Raw genomic sequence first — 22,237 nt, 5'->3', positions numbered from 1 at the left:
ACAGTTAATTGGTGGCTACCCCAACCTCTTTAGACTTCAGCACTTCCCGCTCTTCAGGCCTCGGCACATTTTTTGGAGCAATAATGGTATTCTTCATTAGCATTGCCACTGTCATGGGACCAGTGCCCCTAGGACTGGAGTGATACAACTGGCTTTCTCCTTGACTTCTTCAAAATCCACATCTCCAACCGTCTTGGGTTGAAAAGTTATAGGTTCTTGTCTTTTATTTATTCCAATATCTATGACTGCTGCTCCTTCCTTGACCATAACTGCTGAGATCAGATTTGGAATATCTACAGCAGATACTATAATACTGGCAAGAATCATGTTTCTTCACTTGTTCTTTAGGAGTGTAGTGATGAGATATTATAGCAGTGGCATCACCTCTAGGAAGTTTGTGTGCCCCATCTGTGTGCAGTAACACTGCAATGGGATTTCAATATTTTTTGATCTTCCAGCCACAACCACATTCTTTCCTAGGGTGGAAAAGGCAGTTCGCTTAACTACTTCCCACACACCCCACGGGGTAGCTGGTAACACGGATACTGATCCAAACACATTCTCTCCACATTACTTACATGAAAGTCATCAAACAGCATTGCAGATCCTTCTCTCATCAGTGTCCTCTGGGTGAGGCAGCTGAACAAGGAGGCCATCTACATTTTCATCATTATTAAGTTTATTAATCAAATTCAATAGCCCTCCCTCTGATTTTGAAGCTGGTTTCACAATAGTCTCCCTGTTGATTCCCACATCTGCAGCTTCCCTGTTTTTATTGAGGACGTACCAGTGCCTTGCAGGATTCTCGCCAATCAGAGCCAAGCTCAGTTGTGGCCGCTTGTTGCTTGCGGCCAGCCAGTCTTCCACCTCTACCACACCTCCTGCTTGATCGCTCCTCTAGTTTCCTTCCAGAAATGACAATGGCTTCGTTTCGAACTGGGAAATGGAAGGGGCCACGAAGAAAGTAAGCAGCTGTGTGTTGGCCTGATAGGAGAGAGGTTGCAGCCCTAGCTCCTGCCACTGCAGGCACCCTGGGCTGCATTTAATTATTTAACACGTAATTTCGTTTGTGGCTATAATATAGGAATTTTATCCTGACACTATTGACATGTTAAACAAGATGAACACGATATTATTTTAACTACCAGACAAATAAGGCATATTCCAACTAATAGAAAATATTAGAAGCAATCTCTGATTTTTTCTGGTGTCATATTCAGTTAAGGAAGTATTTTCTTTACCAAAATTTGAAGGGCAGGTCCACAAGTACACACATATTTTTGAGATATTTATTTTGTGTTGTTATGGTATTAAATATCTTTGTTTTGCCTTCCTTTGGAAGAGTAGATTTGTTGTAAAACCTGTATCAGCATTTTTTGTTTTTGTTTTGCTTTCATTTTACTTTCAAAATTTTTATGTTGTCACTCTATTGTTTTCTTTTTGCCCTTCATATTCTTAAAGATAAATAAAATATATTTTAATATATTTAGTGTTTGTGTGTATTTTTCTATCACTGCTTCATTGTGATGTGCTTGATTGTGATGCAATTTTATTAAAAGTAATTTTCATTTAATTTTATTATTAATTAAAATTTAAAAATATTTAGTTTCCAAACTTTTGGAGAATTTGAAAATTTTATGTTGTTATTTTTCTCTAATTATTTTGTCTATAATATTCATTTTTAAAATGCTGATAGCAAGAATTTTTTTCTATAAAATATGGTTAGTATTTCTTTAAGTTTTGTTATTTTAAATTTAATTCTATTTCTCAGTTGAGAATGCCCATCTGGTTTATGACTGTTTAAAATATAGACCTATACTACAGTTGAACCTGATTACTTGCTGATTACTTAGTTAAATTCACTCTCTTTCATCTTAGGGCATTTTTCTCTTCTCTATTTTTTTTTCTAGACACTAGTTAATGTGTTTTATGATTATTTCATGTCTAGGGAATCCTATTTTATACAGAGTGTATTTGAAAGTATTTTGTACAGATTCTTATTTGAAGATGTTCCTCTGAAGAACTTACAGTTTTATTCAATCGGCCAGTTAGGTTACAAATTGACACTCTTAAACTTGTGAAAAATTGTTTTAGGCTTTGTCTGAATATGATAGCAAAGAATCTGAAACTTTTATGAAATCTCCTTAACTTGATGGGAATTAAACTTCTCTTCCCATTTATAGGAGTCAAGAAAAAGCAAGGAATTTCATGCACATACTGGGCCTCACTAATTTTGGCACTTTTTTCTTGTGTTTACCTACACGATTTCAAATATCTCTGAGAACCCAAAATTTTGCCTCTGTCAACCTAAGCTAAGAGGACTGCAGATTTCTGCATGAGTTCTTTCTTAATTAGAAGTGATGCATTGGGACATGTCTTCAGGAGAAAGGACTTATAAAGGTACATGTTATGCAGTGTACTTTTTGTCTCCCTATAATTCAGATCCCACCTTTCCTGTTAGCTCTGATCAGTCCCTAGAGCCTTCAACATTTTCCCTCAAACTTCATAATACTCCAATATATTATTACCTGTCATGACTGAAATGTATTTTAGAAGCTGCATTCTTGTTGCAATGATGTATTTGCTCTTTAGAATAAATACTCTTAAATCCTAAAATATATACTCTATGGCTATAAAATTTTTCATATCCTTGAAAGATAGTAAAATTAATCAAGAAGATATTCTTTCTCATTATAATAATACATTTCTTAGGAATTTATAATTCATTTTGCATTTACCTTAACAATTAAAGAACTATTTATCTTCTTTCTGTTCATAAAACAAAAGTATGCAAACATTATGAATGAGATATTTCCATAACATGAAAATATTTCCAGCTGCCCCAAATAATATTATAAAAGTTTATTTTAAAAAACTTATAATTTAAATAAAAGAATGATATATTTTTGTTGGTTAAATTTCAGGATGGACACCTTTATGAACAGTTTTTAGCACCATATTTTCTCCTCTGTTGTATGTTTTATTTCACACATACATTTTGTGGAAAAATATAATTTCCCACTCTCAACCCAAGAATCTTCCACCCACATATATGCTATTATTATTTTTTGTTTTGGTATAACTCTACAGAGATTTTACTAAGTGTAAGTCAGTACCTTTATCAAGGTGACAGTAATTGCACATATTCAATGTTTCAAATACATATTATTATTTACAAGAAAAAACTTTGTTACTCATTTTAATCATTATTCTTATTTTTTGTACATACAAGCTTTTAGGTTCTTTTGTGGATTATAAAATCATGTCTACATTCACATTTGATTGACTTCTCTTTTCTTTTATGCATTAGCAATGGATTTAAAGCTAATATTTTATAATTAGTATTATAACATTTCTTGATAACTACTGCTAGTATACTTCAAGTAAGTAAATGAAAATTTGCCATTGTAGCCTTTGATTGCGGAACTGGGACAGCAACTCTCCAGGGGCCTTCCATGCTTTCAGTCTCATGTCAATGATGCACTCCCTCTTATTTTGAGGCACATTTTAACAAATAAATCCAGAAACAAAGATTTTAATTAAATAAAATCATGCATACTATTTTCAAAACATTTTCAAGCCTTAAAATTCCTAGGAAAATGGATACATATTGAAGATATACTCCTAAGTGAAATAAATAAGTCCCACATGTGTAAATACCGAATAGTTTCCCTGGTGTGAATATTCTGCAACAATGCATAAGATTCTAATAAGATTACTGACATTTAGAAATGGGAGGAAAGGAGCTAAAGATGTAGGGAAGGTGTGATACGTAGGGGAAGAACAAAAAGGGAAAAGAAAAAAATGTGAGAGAATGAAAAGATGAAAATAAAGTGTTTGTAGATGGGGAGGGGAGGAGGGGGTGAAGGGAGGGCAGAGGTAAGGGGAAAAAAATGAGAATCAAGACTTGCCATGTAAAGGTACATGATCCCAACAATAAATGTAACTGTACTGTATCCCTAAATGTACCAATAAACTCAATAAAAAAAAAAAAAAATTCCTAGTACAGGAAAATTATTCAAATTAATATGAAATTCATTTCAGACTTTGCAATTGTGAAAATAATTAAAGTAATACATTTTTATTATTTGATATAAGTAAAATAATAGAAATGATAGATAATTGGGTTTAAATGATATTAATCATCATTTTCCATGAATCACAATAATTTCTTTTTAGAAATAAGCAAGAAAAATTTCTCAACAATTTATAACTGTCATTATTTTCATGAGGAAAAATGATGTAACCTTTACAAATGCAGAATGCAGAAGGAGATTGCCCAGATTTAGTATTCTTTCTCTACTTACTCATAGTTGGGTCTCCAGCATTGAGTGCTTTCTTTTAATAATATGAGATTAACAATAGTACTTTCATTGTTTTATTTCTACAAATTTTGAGTCCATAAATACATTCAAATTTTACTGCAGTGGTCAGCAATTTGCCCATTACAGAATTAACTGTTTATTTAAATGTATATATCATTATTAATTTGCCTTATAAGAGATTCTTCCTATAATATTGATTAAATTGAAATTTTAATTATATATAATTATATATAGTGTAAGATGACAATATTATGCAACAAATTCTAATGTGAGGTCATAGTTAACACCGTTCTTGTAAAAAGATTTCTAACACATTGACAAAGAAAAGGTAAATAATATATAAGAAATAAAAGAGCATAAATTTAATTAAAGAGTGAAGAGCAAATCAGAATGGCTGGCAAACATGTTAAAAACAAGTAAAATAAGTGAAATAAAAATTAAACTCATCAGCTCTATTATTCCAGGTTCTGTAGAGTAAAACAGCCAATGGAATGTGGATTTAATTTTGAATGGATTTGTTAGATTGGATTGCACAACTAGCAGCTGGGTAGTCCCACAATAGCCATCTGCACACTGGAAATCTTGAAAAACCAGTAGTTGATCAGTCCAAGAAGCTGGAAGCCTCAAAATAAGAGGGAGTACATCATTGATATGAGACTGCAAGCCTGGAAGGCCCCAGGAGAGTTGCTGTCCAAAGTCTACATTCAAAGGCTACAAAATCTGGAGTGATAGCAGCAAGAAAAGACACATGCATTCAAAAAGAATCATGCACGTGTGTGTGTGTGTGTGTGTGTTTCATCCTTCATTTTTGATCCATCCAGGACTCAGCCTACTGGACAGTGCCACTAATATTCAGGACATTTCTTTGTCCCTCATCTCACAGGCTCAAGTGCCAATTTTTCTCTGGAAACTCCCTCAGGGACACATGTAAATGTGCTTTACCAGTTTACTAAGGGTCCCACAGTCTTGTCAAGTTGACAACCAAGATTAACTATTACACAAACACTTATCACTTTATGCTTGATGTGAGGAGGTAGAAATTGAAGAATTGATAAAAAAATGTTCTTAAGTATTTAGGAAAAGAAATCCTAAATGTTGCTGATGATTCAATAGTGAGAAATTCTCCAGAAGCAAAGACAATTAATTTTATACATGTAAAATTAAACTGTACATACTTTGCAGTGTTTTCTTGTTTTTAATATTTGCTGAATACACTTATCATGTAAAGCTTCTTTTTTGTTTTTAAGAGTAGGAAAAATTTAGAAAGCTTCTCTCTAAGACAGACTGAATGGGGACCAGAAAGTGGGTTGCCTGCCCACTTCACTTTTCAAAGATGTTTTATACAGCCGAGCCATGTGCTGAGGCAGGTGCAAAGTGGGACAAAACTGTAGACTCAGTGGAAAATTATACCATGTAGCAAGTTAGACAAAGCTGCCCTTAAGTAGCCAGTCCTCAAGGAGCAAATATGGAGGACAACCAAGACAAATTCACTAAAGGCCACAATTGTAAAAGGAGAGAAACTGCAATACCCTTGTGTTTCCCTTGGGGATAAATAGCAGTGATTGATGTTCTAAATAGGTGTCAAGCATCTGGATGGTGGGGGCATGATCTTAACACAGACTTTTCAGGAAATATCCCTCACCCCAACTTACTGGAAATCCTTGTATGATTCCTAAAGCCTCCTGCCAACGATAATCATTAACTCTGGAAAGATAATCTAGAGTGTACAAATAATACTGTATGATTGTGGTCACACATCCCACGAGCTTTTTATGTTTAACTGACTTTCTTTAAGGGTAATTTGTGTCTGCTCAAAGCACAAAGCATACAACTAAGCAGAAGTTAATAGCTCTCTGATTCAAAGATATCACAAATAAGAATGTGAGACTTTAGTTAAATTGGAATTCAAAAAAAGTGTGCATATGCAAGACTGAGTTTCAAAAAGTCATGAAGAAAACAAAGAATCTTGAATGTACTGAACATATGTTTCAAATGGTTCCTGTCAGAAGAAAATAAGGTGGTATAACAATAAGGTTGTCCTCCCCACTGTCTCAAAAAACAAAACAAAACAAAAAAGAGATGAAAGGAAGGGTGGAAGAAGAGAAGGAAGGGGATAGAAGAAAAATAGAGATGTGTTATGTACGTTTACCAACTCATAAGGAATGTAATCATATAATGCAAATGTACTAATAAAAAACTGAAAAATTGAAAAGAAACAAAAGAAATACTAGAGCAGGAAAAGTAATGAAGAATAAGGGGAAATATATTTTCTATGTTAAAAATTAGAAAATGAGCTGAACATAAATAAATTTTGCAAAGAAAATGATCGGAAGTTATCAAAATACTATCCAAAAGAAGCAAGAACTATTTACTGAAAATAAATAAGTTAATAAGCTGTTTCAAATATATATCAAATATATCCCAGTACATCTATGTTTTCATAATTTTTTCATTGTGCAAAATTGCACTGTATTTTCTAATTATATTTAATGCAGACATATTATCCTGTGATTTTGTTACTTTTAAATTGTAACTCCAATTTAATGCATTTTAGAAAAATATTTTTGAAAAAATATTTATTTAATAATAAACCAAAGGCAGATAACATTTTTCGCGATTTCAGTATTTTCCTTTTGATAAAATTTTGTCTTAATAGGTTATATATTTTCATTACTTGATCTTATAATTAATCTCAGCTTCAATTACTCAATTTTTCTGTATGTTGGACACTTTGTTATTACTTACTATCTTATTTGGAGTTTCTAAACACGTTTTCAAATTCGGTGACAAAATATGTGAAAAATAGATATACATTAGTTTCTTCTACTCAAGTAGAATAACTCAAATGCTTTAGCAATGATGCTAGAAAATGTTTGGGTATTCTTTTGCTCCAATTTATACCTGAGTGTAAGCTTTTGTTGAAGAAAAGCTATCTTGAAGATAATTCCCAGATATAATGGAGCCGTTTAGAAAAACATAATTGCTAAGTAACATAGAAGTGGCTTCTAAGTGTCCCAAAAGGTATTAAGGAATATTTAAATATTAAGAAGGAGGATAACCTGAAGTCTTCAGAAGCAACAGACAAAATGAGGAAAATTACTGCAAGTGCACACAGAATTCTGTGTATTACCTGATGCTAACTTGAAAGTATATGAGAGTTCAATATTTTAATCATATATTTTGATATTTTAATTTTTGACATTAAAACATGGAATTTATTTTAAAAAATAAGAAACAAGTTAGAATTTTAAGAACAAAAAAAAAGACATTCAAGTATAAAATTAATTTGTGCTCATTTCGTATAGTACACTGGATGTATTGATACAATCCATAATATTCATTTATAAAAATATGAGATGGATTCTTACTATAGAAACAAGATGTCTTTTTTCTTGTTAGAAGATGCATATCTCTTAACGTTTTATATTGTTTGAATATGTAATTACCCAAATTTATTTTATTTTCCTTTATTAACATAAATTTAAATATTCAGTACATGCATCCTGGAAATAAATTTTTTTATGTCTTCCCCATTTTTAGTTTTCTCTTTGATTTCTCTAATAGTTGATTTGGAGGTTTTACCTATTTCTAACATACCACAAATACTATAAATTTATCTTATCATCTGTGTCCCAAAACTTTTAACAGGTTGTATACTACTTAATTTAATTCAGGATATTTTGCAGTATCCAGTTTGAGGTTTCCATTCACCCCAAAATTACTCAGACATCCTCTGAAGATTATTTAAACACATCATTTTAAATATTTTCAAACATTTTCACTGGCTAATTTCTAGGTAAGCTTTATATGTGGTAAGAAAGCATGGTTATTGTATTTTCAAATTCCTTACATTTATTTAGACTTACTTTATAATATATGTTGTATTTTTATATATATTACATTCTGTAATATAGAATACTGAATGCATATAATATATGGAATATAATATATAATTATAGAGCATAATAGATTACATAATATAGATAGAATATGTATTATATAATATATAGCTTATCCTGAAAATTGTTCATGTGCACACTAGAAGAAAAAAAGAGAAAACAAGATATTTCTTATTTGTAGGAAGATTTTTCAACGAGGCTCCAGTAGTTTAATGTTGCTCCAGACTTTTATATCCTTACCAATTCTTAGGTTACTTACTCTAAAAGGAACTGAGGGAGATGGTTTACAATATCCCATTATGTTGTAGATTCGTTTATTACCTTATTGCTTCCACTGTTTTTCTTCATGTATCTCATTCTCTCTTAAAATATACCCACATTTAACATTATCATGTCAGTTTGATGCTCCTCTGATAAGTTAGTGTCTTTAACATGAAATAATAACTTGTCACCAGTAATAGCTCTTGTTCTAAAATACAATTTTATTTTACTTTCTATGGCTCTCAAAATTTATTTTTAACTAGCATTACTCAGAGTCCTTTTGCTAGAGAAAAAAAAATACCAGAAAGAGAAGAAGTTTATTTTTACTCATGCTTTTTTGAGGGCTTGGGGCATGGTGGAGGACTCCAAGGCACAAATTACATGGGGGAAAGGCAGGGGAGAAGAAGGCAGGACAGCTGCTCATCTCATGGTGGTCAGGAAGCAGAAAGAGGAGCTCAGAGTTGGTGAAAAGATTATCCCAACGACCCCCGTCTTCTGAGCAGGCCCACCTCCTGACAGCACTTCCAGCTATAAATACAGCAGCACATGGATCCACTGATAAGGACACCACCAGACCTGATCTAGTTACTATCCAGCACCACCTGCAACCACACACATACGATTTCTGGGGGACATTTTAATTCTAAGCCATAACAATTACTTTTTGTTGGGAATATTTCTTTTCATTCCTACTTTTAAATTCTCTCTGCCTATATATTTAAAGGTATTTTTTCAGATAATGTATTTTTCTTACATTTTTATGCACTGACAATACATGTCTTTCAATGGTACATATAAGACATTTACATTTAGAATGTTGGCTTTTTAAAAGTGTTTTTCCCAAAAGTTAAGAGTCTTCTTAAGATAGTGTGTGGCCACAGAAATAAGCAGGACCTATTTATTAGTTACAAGATCTCAGGGCAGCACCAAATAATTCCCAGGACTCTACAAGTAGAATTTTTCCTAGGTTCCCCTGGGATGTGGACAGCATTTAAGGAGACAGACACCAGGAGGAGCCCACTATCCTGTCTCTTCAATGTAGCCCACTCCGTGTATTAGAGATTAGGGTGAATTTTTATTTTTGCTCTACTTTTCCTTTCCTTTTTTTTCTTCAGCCCAAGTTGGTTCTGCAGAGTTAGTTTTTTCCCTACTCTTTCACCCTTCAGTTTTCAAATAAACATTTGACACTGTTTTTTGGCTTGTCTCATTCAATTGTTGGAGCCAAGAAGGACCTAGAATCTGTTTAATTGGTGACCCATTTCTAAAGGAACAACCTGATAACACTGAGCCTTTTTCTTCTAGTTTTTTCCTGCTTATTTTGTGAGGCTATTTTACTATCTGTTTACATGGCTTTCTTGTATATTTCACAGGCTTAATGTTTGAATGGCTAGTGCATCTAAGGTTTAATTTATTATGATCAACTTCCAAGAAAGACTCCCCATTTGCCTCTGTATTATGAGTAGGAAACACTGCTAATTGAAATCTTATTTTCAGAGCCATGAAACATATCTTCCTACCTTCTTTAATTTGGAGAAGAATATCAGTGCCTTTGTAATCAAGGCATAAAGTCTGCATATAAAATCCAAGAAAAAGTTTGATTTTGTTAGTCTACCATAGTCATTGCTGCATCTACAATACATGAGTGATACTGTATGGTGAAGAATTTGTCCCTGAGAAGTTTAATAGATGACATTTATCTATTCCTCTTGAAATTATTCTGCAACTTGGGCAGTCAGCCAAGTGACAAAAATGTTTTTTAGGAAGCGAGTTATAGCTTGTTTATTGTACATTCTGATGTTTATTCATGGATCCCCAAAGCATAATTACTGTATTTCTATGCCAATACATCAGGGTCCAAAGCCAACACCAAGCAATGGCTGTAGCTGCTAAGAAAATAAGATTTACCTCACTTTCTGATAATGACTGCTAGAGCAAATATTGTGTAGTCTAAGTACTTATTTCATGAATTTATTGTTTTCTTTCTCTTTATCAGTGTAATGCCATAGTTAGGTCAAGTTACTTGAATTCTGAGATTCATTTTAAGTTGTGTTTAATGGGATTTAAATTTTATATTATCAAGACTTCGGTTTCATATCATATTTAAGTATCAAGTATTAGGCATTCAGTTATCAAAGTCACATATTGTTAAATATTGTATAATTATATTTTATCAAACCAATTCCATTTACACTTAGGGTACATAAAATATTGATGATTATGTTTTTGTTGAAGCAAAAATGTTTTTTGTTTTGAATTGTATGAGTATTTTCTATATGCTGTATCATTTGATAGTCAGAAAATTAATTTATTTTAATGGTGCTCACCATTTAAAATGTTAGCTTACAACACAATAATCCAAATGTAAAAGTACAACATATGACAAAAGAAAATGGTTGTTGATATTGGTGAGAATAATAAAGTTACTTAAAATATAAGTATGTAATGCTAAATAGATCTTAATTTGACAAATAATTTTACATGCAGTAGGAAAAAAAGACTATCTTCTTAACAAAATCTATTTCAAAATATTATGATTAAGTGAACTCAAACTGTTTCTTTGAGAAGTAATACAGGTATTACAATTGGGGCTGGGAGAACACTCCCTCCAGCCTCTTTAAATCCTTCCATTGTTCTGAGGGAAGCAAAAATAAAATAACAAAGACTCAGGAAATCTCTAAGGCTCCAAGCCAGAGTACATGTGTATTGTATCTTGTCTCTGATCTTCAGTAACATTTTCTCCACTCAAACCTTATTAAAAGTTCATGAATATGGACTGTACCTTATGTCTGTAATTTAATCAGACTGAACACTGGCAAAGTCCTGCACACTAGAAAGAAGCCTTTGAAGATGAGTCAACACCTTGCCAATCATTCCTGTCAGTCTTACTCAGAGAACCAGTTAGAGGCATCTGGGATGGGTTGGACATCTTTTGAAGACAAAAACTATATTTAAGTGTATGTGTGCCTTTTTACTTTTCTGTCCTGCTGGCACCAATTTTCTAATAGTGCCACATTTTTGTAGGCACAGACCTTCACATCCTTCTGAAATCTTCATAAATTTAGCTGCTTTTTCTGTTAGAATTGGAAGTACACTTGCAACTCTTTGCTCATCACATCGACGATCTCTCTGTCAGATCTAGCATGTAGTATCACAAGGACCAAATTACTTATCCTCCTTATAGCTAAATAAGGTCAAATAACATGCATGATCAAAAAAAATGGACAAAACTAAGATGTTTATTTATTGTGACAGATCTCCCTCTTTTATCCCTGGAATATATAATAAATTGAATCATAAATTGTTAGGTGCATAAATGATCTGATGTACTCTAGGGTAACCTAAATAACTTCCTATGCTTACAGAACAAAAATATTTTCAATATCTATAGGACAAACTTTGGAAAGCAATGGAAAAGTGGATAATTTATCAGTATATAAAAATGCAAAATGCTTAGCTTTGTATCCATATCTAAAACACATTTCAAATTTTTACTCAAATGAGCTCTTTAATCTTTCTAGGAGTTTACTCCTATTTTTCTATTAAACATGAAAGAGCTACGTCTTGGTTCTGATTCCAAGCATGATATGTATCAAAACCTTTTCATATTGATGAAAAGGTATTGATGATTCCGTTTCAGATGACAGAATCATTAGTTTAGTTTAACCAGAAAAAATGTAAATACAGGACATACACTATTGGCACTTACAAAATTAATAAACATACCATGTAAAGAGATGCTTACGTGGCAGGAGGATGTCCTGGAATGATTCTCACCAATACTAAAACATGAACTCTGTGGAAGACTCAGCCACGTTTACCTCCTATTTTCTTTCCAGAATTAGATGCCAGTAGCTCCAATGTGGCAAGGAAGTAGAAACATTAGTGTTCTGTTTCTAAGGCATAATTTAAATTACTATGATTTGAAAAAAAAATATATATATATATAAGTGAAAAAAATTCGCTTTTAGATTTCCAATGTCTGTTCTCCTGTAAACACACTAGAAACAGTGGGATATATGAGAGTAAATCAATCTCTTATATCAGATATTAGTTGAACAACAATTGGCAATTTGCATAGATATTATAAACTTTTATTCACAAGGATGGATAATAAAGACTATAAATCAGTATTTATACTTAGCACAAAAACATTATTGCAGCAAGAGATTACAGAATAGCTAGCTTCATCATATCTCTGATGAACATTTACACTTGATATTAGCCATAAAGGTGGAGAAGAGATTTGGATGAACATCTGACTGAAGTATTATAGGTGACTGCTTCTAATTTCTTCTACTTTTCACTGTTTATTTTCAATCTCTTGTTTTGTGTCTGCAAACTTGCATTCACATGTGTTACTTTATACTTATTGTCCAATTTACATTTTTATGTTTTTTTACATTTGAAATAATAATTTAAACCACGTTTTCCAGAATTAAGCTCCATCATATTAATTTTAGAAATGAAAGTACATGTCAATTTCAGATCAGTGGTATTTAAGACTATTAAAACTAAGTAATTTATTTATATTATTTATTTAAAATGCAGCATACTCTCTATGATTATGAGTATAAATAATATAAGGAGAAAAACAATATATGTCTATGAAATTTTAAAGTAATGGTCACTTCTGAGAAACAATTTCAATTACTTATATCTACCAATACTGGTATTTAAAACATACATTAAAAACAGCATGCCTAAACAAATGCTATAGTAATGGTTTATATTAATTTGAAAAAATATGCGCATGTCAAATATAACAATTGCTAAGAAATTATTAAAACAATAAGATAAATAAAATATATTTTACATATCTTAATATCCATATACACATAAAGCAATGAAGTAAGAAATGTGGCTCTAGCCACTTTTAATCTTAAGGTCTCAGTTATGGCAAGAGTTATCTAACACAAAGATACTTGGAATCATTAATGTTCAATGTCAGGTGCAAAAATATTACAGTGGAGTGTATTAGTGTAAAAACTCTTGAAGAGGTATGATTTCCATTAACAAATAATAAAAATTATTGTTCTTTGATAAAACTCATTTGTTGGGAGGCACAGAATGTCAGTGAAAATGTGGGTCAGGTATTAGGCAAGTTCCACCAAAACAAGGATGGAATCTATGTTGTAACAATGATATCAAGACCTAGCAAAGAATAATTGGTTTGGACCTAATTTATAGTAAGTGTAATAAAAGGGCTAAGTGAATATGTGTCCAGGGAGATTGGAGTACATTAGTACAAACTGCTATACACTAATGATTAATGATTTAAAATGTAATAGGAACAATGAACCAATATCATAATGGAAATAAGGCAGAATTAATGAAAATACCTGTGAATTAAGGAAGAGATGGTGAGTTGGGCCTATTGTTTGGACCAAAGACCTCAAATGAATTTGCAGTAGACTACAAAGTACTTCTTGCAGGTAACTAAGTTCAGCCACTTTCTTCCGCTGTGGTTGTATCTACTTGTATAGATTTCATGGAGGTGCTTATGCACGAGTTAGTAGAAGAAATTCATTATGAGTAGAAGTTTGGATTTTTTTTAACCAGAGAATTCAAGGCAATCTACTTGGGAGGCAATTAGATGTAATATTAGGACTCCACAATGGAACCAGATATAATGTCTAGAAACAAAAATCAATATATATTTTCTGTATCCCAGCAATAAGCTACTAAATACAATGAAAGAGGTTTCATTCACAATAAAAATCAAATTGAAAATGCATCTGCTAACATACCTTAAAGTGACAAAAAGGTAACATAATTACAAGAACATATGCTAAATTACTGAAGGAAAACATTTACATAAGTGTCATTATTAAATGGGACATTTTAATATGTATTTTTAAATGATGTAATAATTATGCAGTTCTTAAAAAATCAGTTTATATAATAACTGAATATTATAATGAAGTTCATAGTTTCCAAAGTCTGTCTGAAAAAAAAAGGTTAAAATGATAACTTTTGGCCTGGGGGTTTAGCTCAGCGGTTTGGTGGCCTGCCTTGCAAGTGCAAGGACCCGAGTTTAATCCCTTGTACCAAAAAAAAAAATTTTTTTTAAATGATAATGTTTGTGATATGTTTATCTAAACATACATCTTAAAAAGTGAAATAAATAGAGGGAAGGGTGAAGGTGGTGAAGGGAGGGCAGGGGTACATGGAAAAATAAGAACCAAGACATATTATGTAAAGGTACAAGATCCCAATGATAAATGTAACTGTATTGTTTGCTTTAAATGTACTAATAAACTTAAAACTTAAGGCCTGCCTTGCAAGTGCAAGGACCCGAGTTTAATCCCTTGTACCAAAAAAAAAAATTTTTTTTAAATGATAATGTTTGTGATATGTTTATCTAAACATACATCTTAAAAAGTGAAATAAATAGAGGGAAGGGTGAAGGTGGTGAAGGGAGGGCAGGGGTACATGGAAAAATAAGAACCAAGACATATTATGTAAAGGTACAAGATCCCAATGATAAATGTAACTGTATTGTTTGCTTTAAATGTACTAATAAACTTAGTGGGGAAAAATTAAAAAATATAAAGATTTTTCTCAATCAAATAAAATTGTGTTGAAAGGCAATTTTCTTTCCAGGAAAGCTTTGAAGGGGTTTTTTTAGACAGTAGAAATATAGCATAGGTTATAAATGTGAGTCTACTTCAAAAGCAAACAAAGATCATTAGAGAAAGAATAAGTAAATTTAAAACAAAATGTAATTTTCATTTTCTTGATCTGATAAAACAATTTGTTCATTATAATAATAACAATGATGCATTTATTTTTTTAACATTTATAGATAGGTAAAATATCAACAATGTTAAAAGGGGCAAGAGAGGAAGGAAAATCAAATGTAGTCATATGTGGCAAACATTTCAAGGAATGAAGATGTATTTAAAGGGAAGTGGATAAAAATATGTGTTGTAGCCATTTAATGGAATATTATTCAGCAATGCAATGAGCTATGAAGAAATGAAAAGACAGGGAGCAACCTTATATGGCTATTGCTGAATGAAACAAGTTAGTTTGGAATGGCTATAATCTGTGTGTGATTGTGATATATATGACAGTTTGGAAATGGCAAAACTACAGAGACAGTGCTGTACGATCAGTGCCTGAAAGTGATTGAGGAGGAGGGAAGCACAGATGAGTAAGTTAAGGACAGAGCATTTTTAGAGCAGTGAAGCTACGCTGTATGATAGTATCATGATGGATAGACCACATTACCCATTTATCAAACACACACAGCTCTACAGCCTAACATAGAAACTCTATGTATTGATATTAGTTCCTAACAATATCTTAACATTTGTTAAGAATTTTTCAACAAATGTGCTATATTAAGGAATATTAATAAAAGGGAAAACAGAATTGAGAGGAGTATATAGAAATAGTATAAGTTTCGTGCAAATACTCTCTAAACCCCTAAATGCATTGCTTTATAAAAAAAAGTATATTAATATTAAAAACAAAACCATAAACAAGTGGTTTATATAAAATAAGAGTTGATCTTTCCCTATGAAGAAAAGAAGCCCACATACAGGCAGTCAAAATGGATAGAATAATTCTATATTGCCTTAAAGTTCTTTTCAAGTACTTAGGCTACTTCTAGAATCTTCCACTAGTACCTGACTATAATAATAATTATGCCCATGTTCTCAAGGACACTCTACTATTTTCCAAACACATATCATAGATTAAAAAAAAAAGGTGGGGGAGAGTAAAATGACAAAATCATTTAATCTTTTCAGTGATTTTTGATGATCTATCATATATTTAAATTTTATAACTTCTGGTTGAAAATTGAGTTGTATTACTATTTGTAAGGTACAGTGAATGTTATATTACTGGAATATTTTGTTCCTTAAAGTAGATAAGAATTCATCCTTGAGTAAGGAGGAGAAAAGTCATTGAATAGGCAGTTGTTTGTCTTTGACACAAAAGTATGTTCAAACATTATGAAAATTAATATGACATTATGACATTTTATTAACTGCTGATTGAAAAAAGAAAAAGTAAGTAAAACCATGAGCATTTAAAACTAGAGTATTCAGAGAAAGTTAACATTTTACAAATATATGAGAAGAAAATATGACCATACTATTATCAGAAATGAAATTATCATATGCAAGTGCATCACTATATGAAGACCTACAAAACAGTGAGCAAAACAATGAAAAATATGAAAACATTAGTTGTTTTCTTCTGATTTCACACAGTGATTAATATTTATGGTCATTAATAATTTTTTCCTCATTGAGTTTATTGGTACATTTTAGGTATACAGCATAGTTACCTTCATTATTGGGATCTTGTACCATTACAAGACAGGTCTTGGTTTTCATTTTTCCCCATATCCCTACCTTCCCATCACCGCACTTCCCCACCCTATTTACAATTTTTTCCATTTTTTTCATTTTTTAATATTTTTTTCTTCCCCTATTTCCTTTCCTCTACCTTTCCCACTTTCCTTACACCTTTAGTCCTTGGCTTCTTATTCCACATTGTCAATTATACCATCAGGATCTTATGTACATTTTTAGTTTTTCATGCCAGAGAAACTATTGGGTATTTACACATGTGTGACTTATTTCACTTAAGAGTATGACCTCAATATGCATCCATTTTCCTATGAATGACTCTAATTTCTCATTCTTTATGGTTGAGTAGTATTCCATTTTATACCAAAACCACATCTTCTTGATCCAGTCTTCAACTGATGGGCAATTGGGCTGTTTCCAAGTTTTAGCTATTATAAACTATGCCACTATCAACATGGGTATCTATATATCACTGTTATTCTTTTAATTCTTTTGGAAACATATACAGCAGAAGGATAGCTAGGTCTAATCCCAGTTCTTTAAGGGATCTCCATGTTGATTTCCATAGTGGTTGCACCAGCCTGCACTCCCGGCAACATTGGAGAAGGGTTCCTTTCTCCCCACAACTCTACCAATATTTGTTGTTGGTTGATTTCTTGATAGGAACCATTCACTCTGGGGTGAGGTGGAAGCTCAGTGTTTTTTTCATCTGCATCTCTTGAACAACCAGTGATGTGGAACATTTTTTCACATTTTTATTTGCTGCTTTTACTTCTTTGTCTGAGAAAAGTCTATTCACTTCAGATGCCCGTTTTTGAATTTGGTCTTATATTTGAGGGGCCTGATTTTTTTGAATTATTTATACATTCTAGATAATAGTCCTTTGTCTGAGGAAAAGCTGGTAAAATTTTTTCCCACATTGAAGGTTGTCTCTTAGCTCTGTTGGTGGTTTCTTTTGCTATGCAGAAGCTTTTCAATAATATGAGATCCTAGTTGTTGATTGTTTCTGCTCGTTCCTGTGCCACTGAGGATTCCTTCATAAAGTCTTTTCCTATGCCAATATCTTCAGGAGATCGACCTAACTTATCTTCCAGCAGATTTAGTGTCTATTTTTTAGTATTTAGATTTTTAATCCACTTGGATGTTAGTTTAGTGCATGATGAAAGATAAGGGTCTAGTTTTAATCTTTGGCAGGTTGAGGTCCAGTTTTTCCAACACCATTTATTAAAGAGGCTATCTTTTCTCCACTAAGGATGGTTGGATCCTTTGTCAAAGATGAGGTAGCTGAGTACATCTGGAGTTATCTCTGTATCCTCCAGTCCATTCCACTGATCCTCAGGTCTCTTCCTTTGCCAGTACCATGCTGTTTTTATCACAGTGTCATTTTAGTATAATTTCAAATTGGGAATTGACAAACCCCTTGCCATGTCTTTGTTACCTAGGATGGCTTTTGCTATTCTAGATCTCTTCTAGTTCCAAATAAATGTTGGATTATTTTCTCTATTTCTGTGAAATATACTTTTGGTATTTCAATCAGAACTGCATTGAATCTATATAGCCATTTTGGTAGTATGGCCATTTTCACAACACTGATTCTTCCAACCACGGAGCAGGGGATATCTTTCCATTTTTTTTTTTTTAATATCCTGTTCGATCTCTTTTTTCAGAGTGCTGTAGGTTTCATTGTAGAGGACTTTTGCTTCTTTCATTAGACTGATTTCTACATACTTAATTTTTTTGATGCTATTGTGAAAGGAATTGTTTCCCTAATTTCTCTCTCCGTGAGCCTATTATTTGTGTACAAGAAGGCTATTGATTTTTGAGTGTTGACCTTGTATCTAGCTATTCTACTGAAAGTATCAATTAAGTCTAGAAGTCTTTTGATGGAAATTTTTGGATCTTCAATATAGAGTATCTTATCTTCAGCAAATAATGACAGTTTAACTTCTTCCTTTCCTATTTGTACTGCTTTTATTTCTTTCTTTCATCTAATTGCTGTGGCTAAAGTTTACAGAACTATGTTGAACAGGAGTGGTGATAGTGGACATCCTTGCCTTGGTCCCGATTTTAGTGTAAAGGTTTTCAGTTTTGGGCCATTTAATATAATGTTGGCTTTTGCTTTTTCATAGATTGCCTTTGTCAAGTAGGGATATACATGATCTATTCCAATTTTTCACAGGTATTTATCATGAATGGCTGTTGAATTTAGTCAAATGCTTTTTCTGCATCTATTGAGATGATCTTATGGTTTTTGTCCTTGACTCTGTTAATATACATTACATGTGTATTACATTTATTAATTTACCTATATTGAACAATCCTTGCATCCCTGGAATAAATTCCACTTGGACAGGGGTTTGATCTTCATGACACTCTGTATTTTTTTTTTTTGCCAGTATTTTATTAAGGAATTTTGCATCTATGTTCATTAAGGAGATTGGCCTGTAGTTCTCTTTTTCAGTTGGTTCTTTCCCTGGTTTAGGAATCAAAGTAACACTTGCTTCCAGAAATGAATTTGGAATTATTGCTTCCCTTTCAATTTCATTGAAAACTTTTAAAGAGTAGTGACAGGAGTTCTCCAAATTTCTTCTAAAATTCAGCACTGAATCCATCAGGACCTGGCTTTTCTTCATTGGTAAACTTTTAATTATATTTTCAATTTCATTGATTGTAATTGGGGTGTTTAGAATTTTTTTTATCTTTGGTAATTCATAAGTATCTAGAAATGTGTCCATTTCTTCTGTGTTTTCCATTTTATTAGAGTGCAGGTTCTCAAAGTAGGAATTGATGAGCCTTCTGATTTCTGTTGGATCAGTTGTGATTTCACCTTTTTCATTCCAAATTGCATGCATCTGAGACTTTTCTTTTTCAGACAAGTTTTGCTAAGGCTTTATTGATTTTATTTATTCTTTAAAAAGCCAACTCTCCAATCCATTGATTTTTTTTTTTTTTTTGGTAACATTTTCTTAGTTTCCATTGCATTGATTTCTGCTCTAATCTTTATAATTTCCTACCACATTTGAACTTTGGATTTTTCTTGCTCTTCTTTTTCTAGGAGTCTAAGATTCATCATTAGGTTGTTTATTTAAACACCCTCTGTTTTCCTAGTGTGGGTATTCACTGCTATGAATTTTTCACATAGAACTGCTTTCATTGTGTCCCATAGATTCCTGTATGTTGTATTGGCATTATCATTTATTTGGAAAAAGTGTCTAATTCCTTCTTTTATTTCCTCTGTAACCCCTTGATTATTCAGGAGAGTGTTCATTTTCCATGTGTTTGTGAAGTTCTTACAATTTCTTATGCTTTTGATCTCCAGCTTAATTGCACTATGATCTGATAATATACATGGGATAACTTTGATTCCTTTGCATTTATTTAAACCTGTTCTATGAACTAGTTGATGATCTATTTTAGAGAAGCAACAATGTGCAGCCAAAAAGAATGTATATTCTGATTCTGTGGGGTGGAACATTCTATAGATGTCTATTAATTCCATATGTTCAAGACCTTAGTTCAGTTCTAGTATTTCTTAGTTTTTTTGTCTAGATGATCTATCTATTTGTGATAGTGGGATATTTAGGTCCCCTGCTATAATTGTATTAGTGCTTTTTTGCTTTTTCATTTTCCTTAATATTTGTTTTATATAGTTGGGGGCATTAATATTTGGTGCATATATATTTATGACTGTCATCTCTTCCTCTTGAATTATTCCCTTTACAAGGATGTAGTGGGCTTCTTTGTCTCTCTTAATCAGTTTTGGTTTGATATTTACTTTGTCTGTACCTAAGATAGCAACCAATGCTTTTTTCTGGGCTCCTATCACATGAAAAATTGATTTGCATCCTTTCACTCTCAGTCAATGGGCTTGTTTTTGCACTAGGTTGTTTCTTGTATAGAACATATTGCTGGATTTTACTTCTTAATCCATTCTGCCAATCTATTTCTCTTGATTGATGAATTGAGGCCATTGGCATTGATGATTATAACTGATATGTACTGACCTATTACTGTCGTTATTGTCCTTCTATTGGTTCCTTTTACTTTTCCCCCTCTCCTTTTAGTTGCTTGCCTTGCCTAATTAATTTGTACTGTTGGGCCTTGTGGTGTTGTTGCATTTATTGTCTTTTTCTAGGATATTGTTTAGAATTGCTTGTAGTTCCGGTTTGTCATAATGAATTTTCTCAAGTGTTCTTTATCATGGAAGTATTTTCTTTCCCCAACGAATTTGAAAGAGAGCTTTGCAGGATACATCAACTTAGGTTGCACATTGTTTTCTTTTAGGATTTGAAATAACTCACTCCAGGCTCTCCTTGACCTGATTGCTTGCGTTGAAAAGTCTGCTGTGATTCTAATGAACTTTCCTTTGCATGTGATTTGTTTCTTTTCTCTTACTGCTTGTAGTATTTTGTTCTTCTGTTGGGTTTCTGGGATCTTGACCTTTATATGTCTATATGTAGATTTTTTTTTTAAATCATGGTTAGTTGGAGTCTTATATGCCTCACTTATCTGTATATCAAATCCCTCCCCTCTGTTTGGGAAGTTTTCTGTCATTAATTCTGTGAAGAGCTTTTTTAAGTCATTTGTATTTTCTTCTGCTACTTCATAGATTACTGCCCATCTTAAGTTATTCCTTTTTGCATCATCTAGGAGTTGTTGGATTGATTTCTCATGATCCCTTATTGATTTTAAGAGAATTCTCTTGTCATGGTCACTGCCAGCAATCCAATCTTCTATAACTGAAATTCTATCTTCACATTCATTTATCCTGCTCTGAGAACTTTCAATAGAGTTTTTTTAATCTCCTGTATATCTCCTTGAGTCTCTTTCATGGATTCTATTTCTTTCCTATGCTGGGCCTTCATGGCTTCTCTCATGGTCCTGAGCTCATCTATTTTTTGTCAGTTTCTGGTCTGGAGTCTCTAAACATGTCTTTCATTGTACTCACCATCTCTGTAGTTATCTGGGAAATTATTTCTGTTTTGAATTTGTCTAGAGCCTGATTTAATCTGTTTTGTTGCTGCCTGTGCTATGAGTTCATTGTGTCCTGCTGGTTGATTGTCAGGCTTTCCCACCTTATTTGCCTCAGAGTTTGCCACTGGTGAACTGGAAGTTTATCTTTGTGTCTTTCCTAAGTGTTTTCTCATTTTTATTTTTGTTGTTGGGTTGTCCTTGGTTTCATTCCTGGGTTATTACTTAAATCTTCCTGGTATAGTTGTACTTTAACTTTTGAGGCTCTAATGACTCACAGACATTCTCCTTTTCATTATGTCAGAAAGGAAGACTCACTAAATCAATCACAACCCTTTAGCCAATCACTACAATCAGAAACACAATAGCGTCAAGAACAGATTAAAAATTGATCATTTGTGGTAGTCATTAAGGTATCACCTTTAAACCATGTGAATTAAATAAAAATCCAGGA

General features: G+C 32.5%; 1 pseudogene; it reads right to left on the bottom strand.

Moving 5' to 3' along the window:
• Positions 1-4: 4 nt before the first annotated feature.
• LOC104867724 lies at positions 5-1,042 on the bottom strand (annotated as a pseudogene).
• Positions 1,043-22,237: the final 21,195 nt, after the last annotated feature.

Source organism: Fukomys damarensis, unplaced genomic scaffold (assembly GCF_012274545.1).
Source record: "Fukomys damarensis isolate Sample0158 unplaced genomic scaffold, DMR_v1.0_HiC HiC_scaffold_6, whole genome shotgun sequence".
NCBI lineage: Eukaryota > Metazoa > Chordata > Mammalia > Rodentia > Bathyergidae > Fukomys > Fukomys damarensis.
The sequence above is the reverse complement of the archived record's forward strand: the minus strand, read 5'-3'. Positions and strand labels throughout refer to the sequence as shown.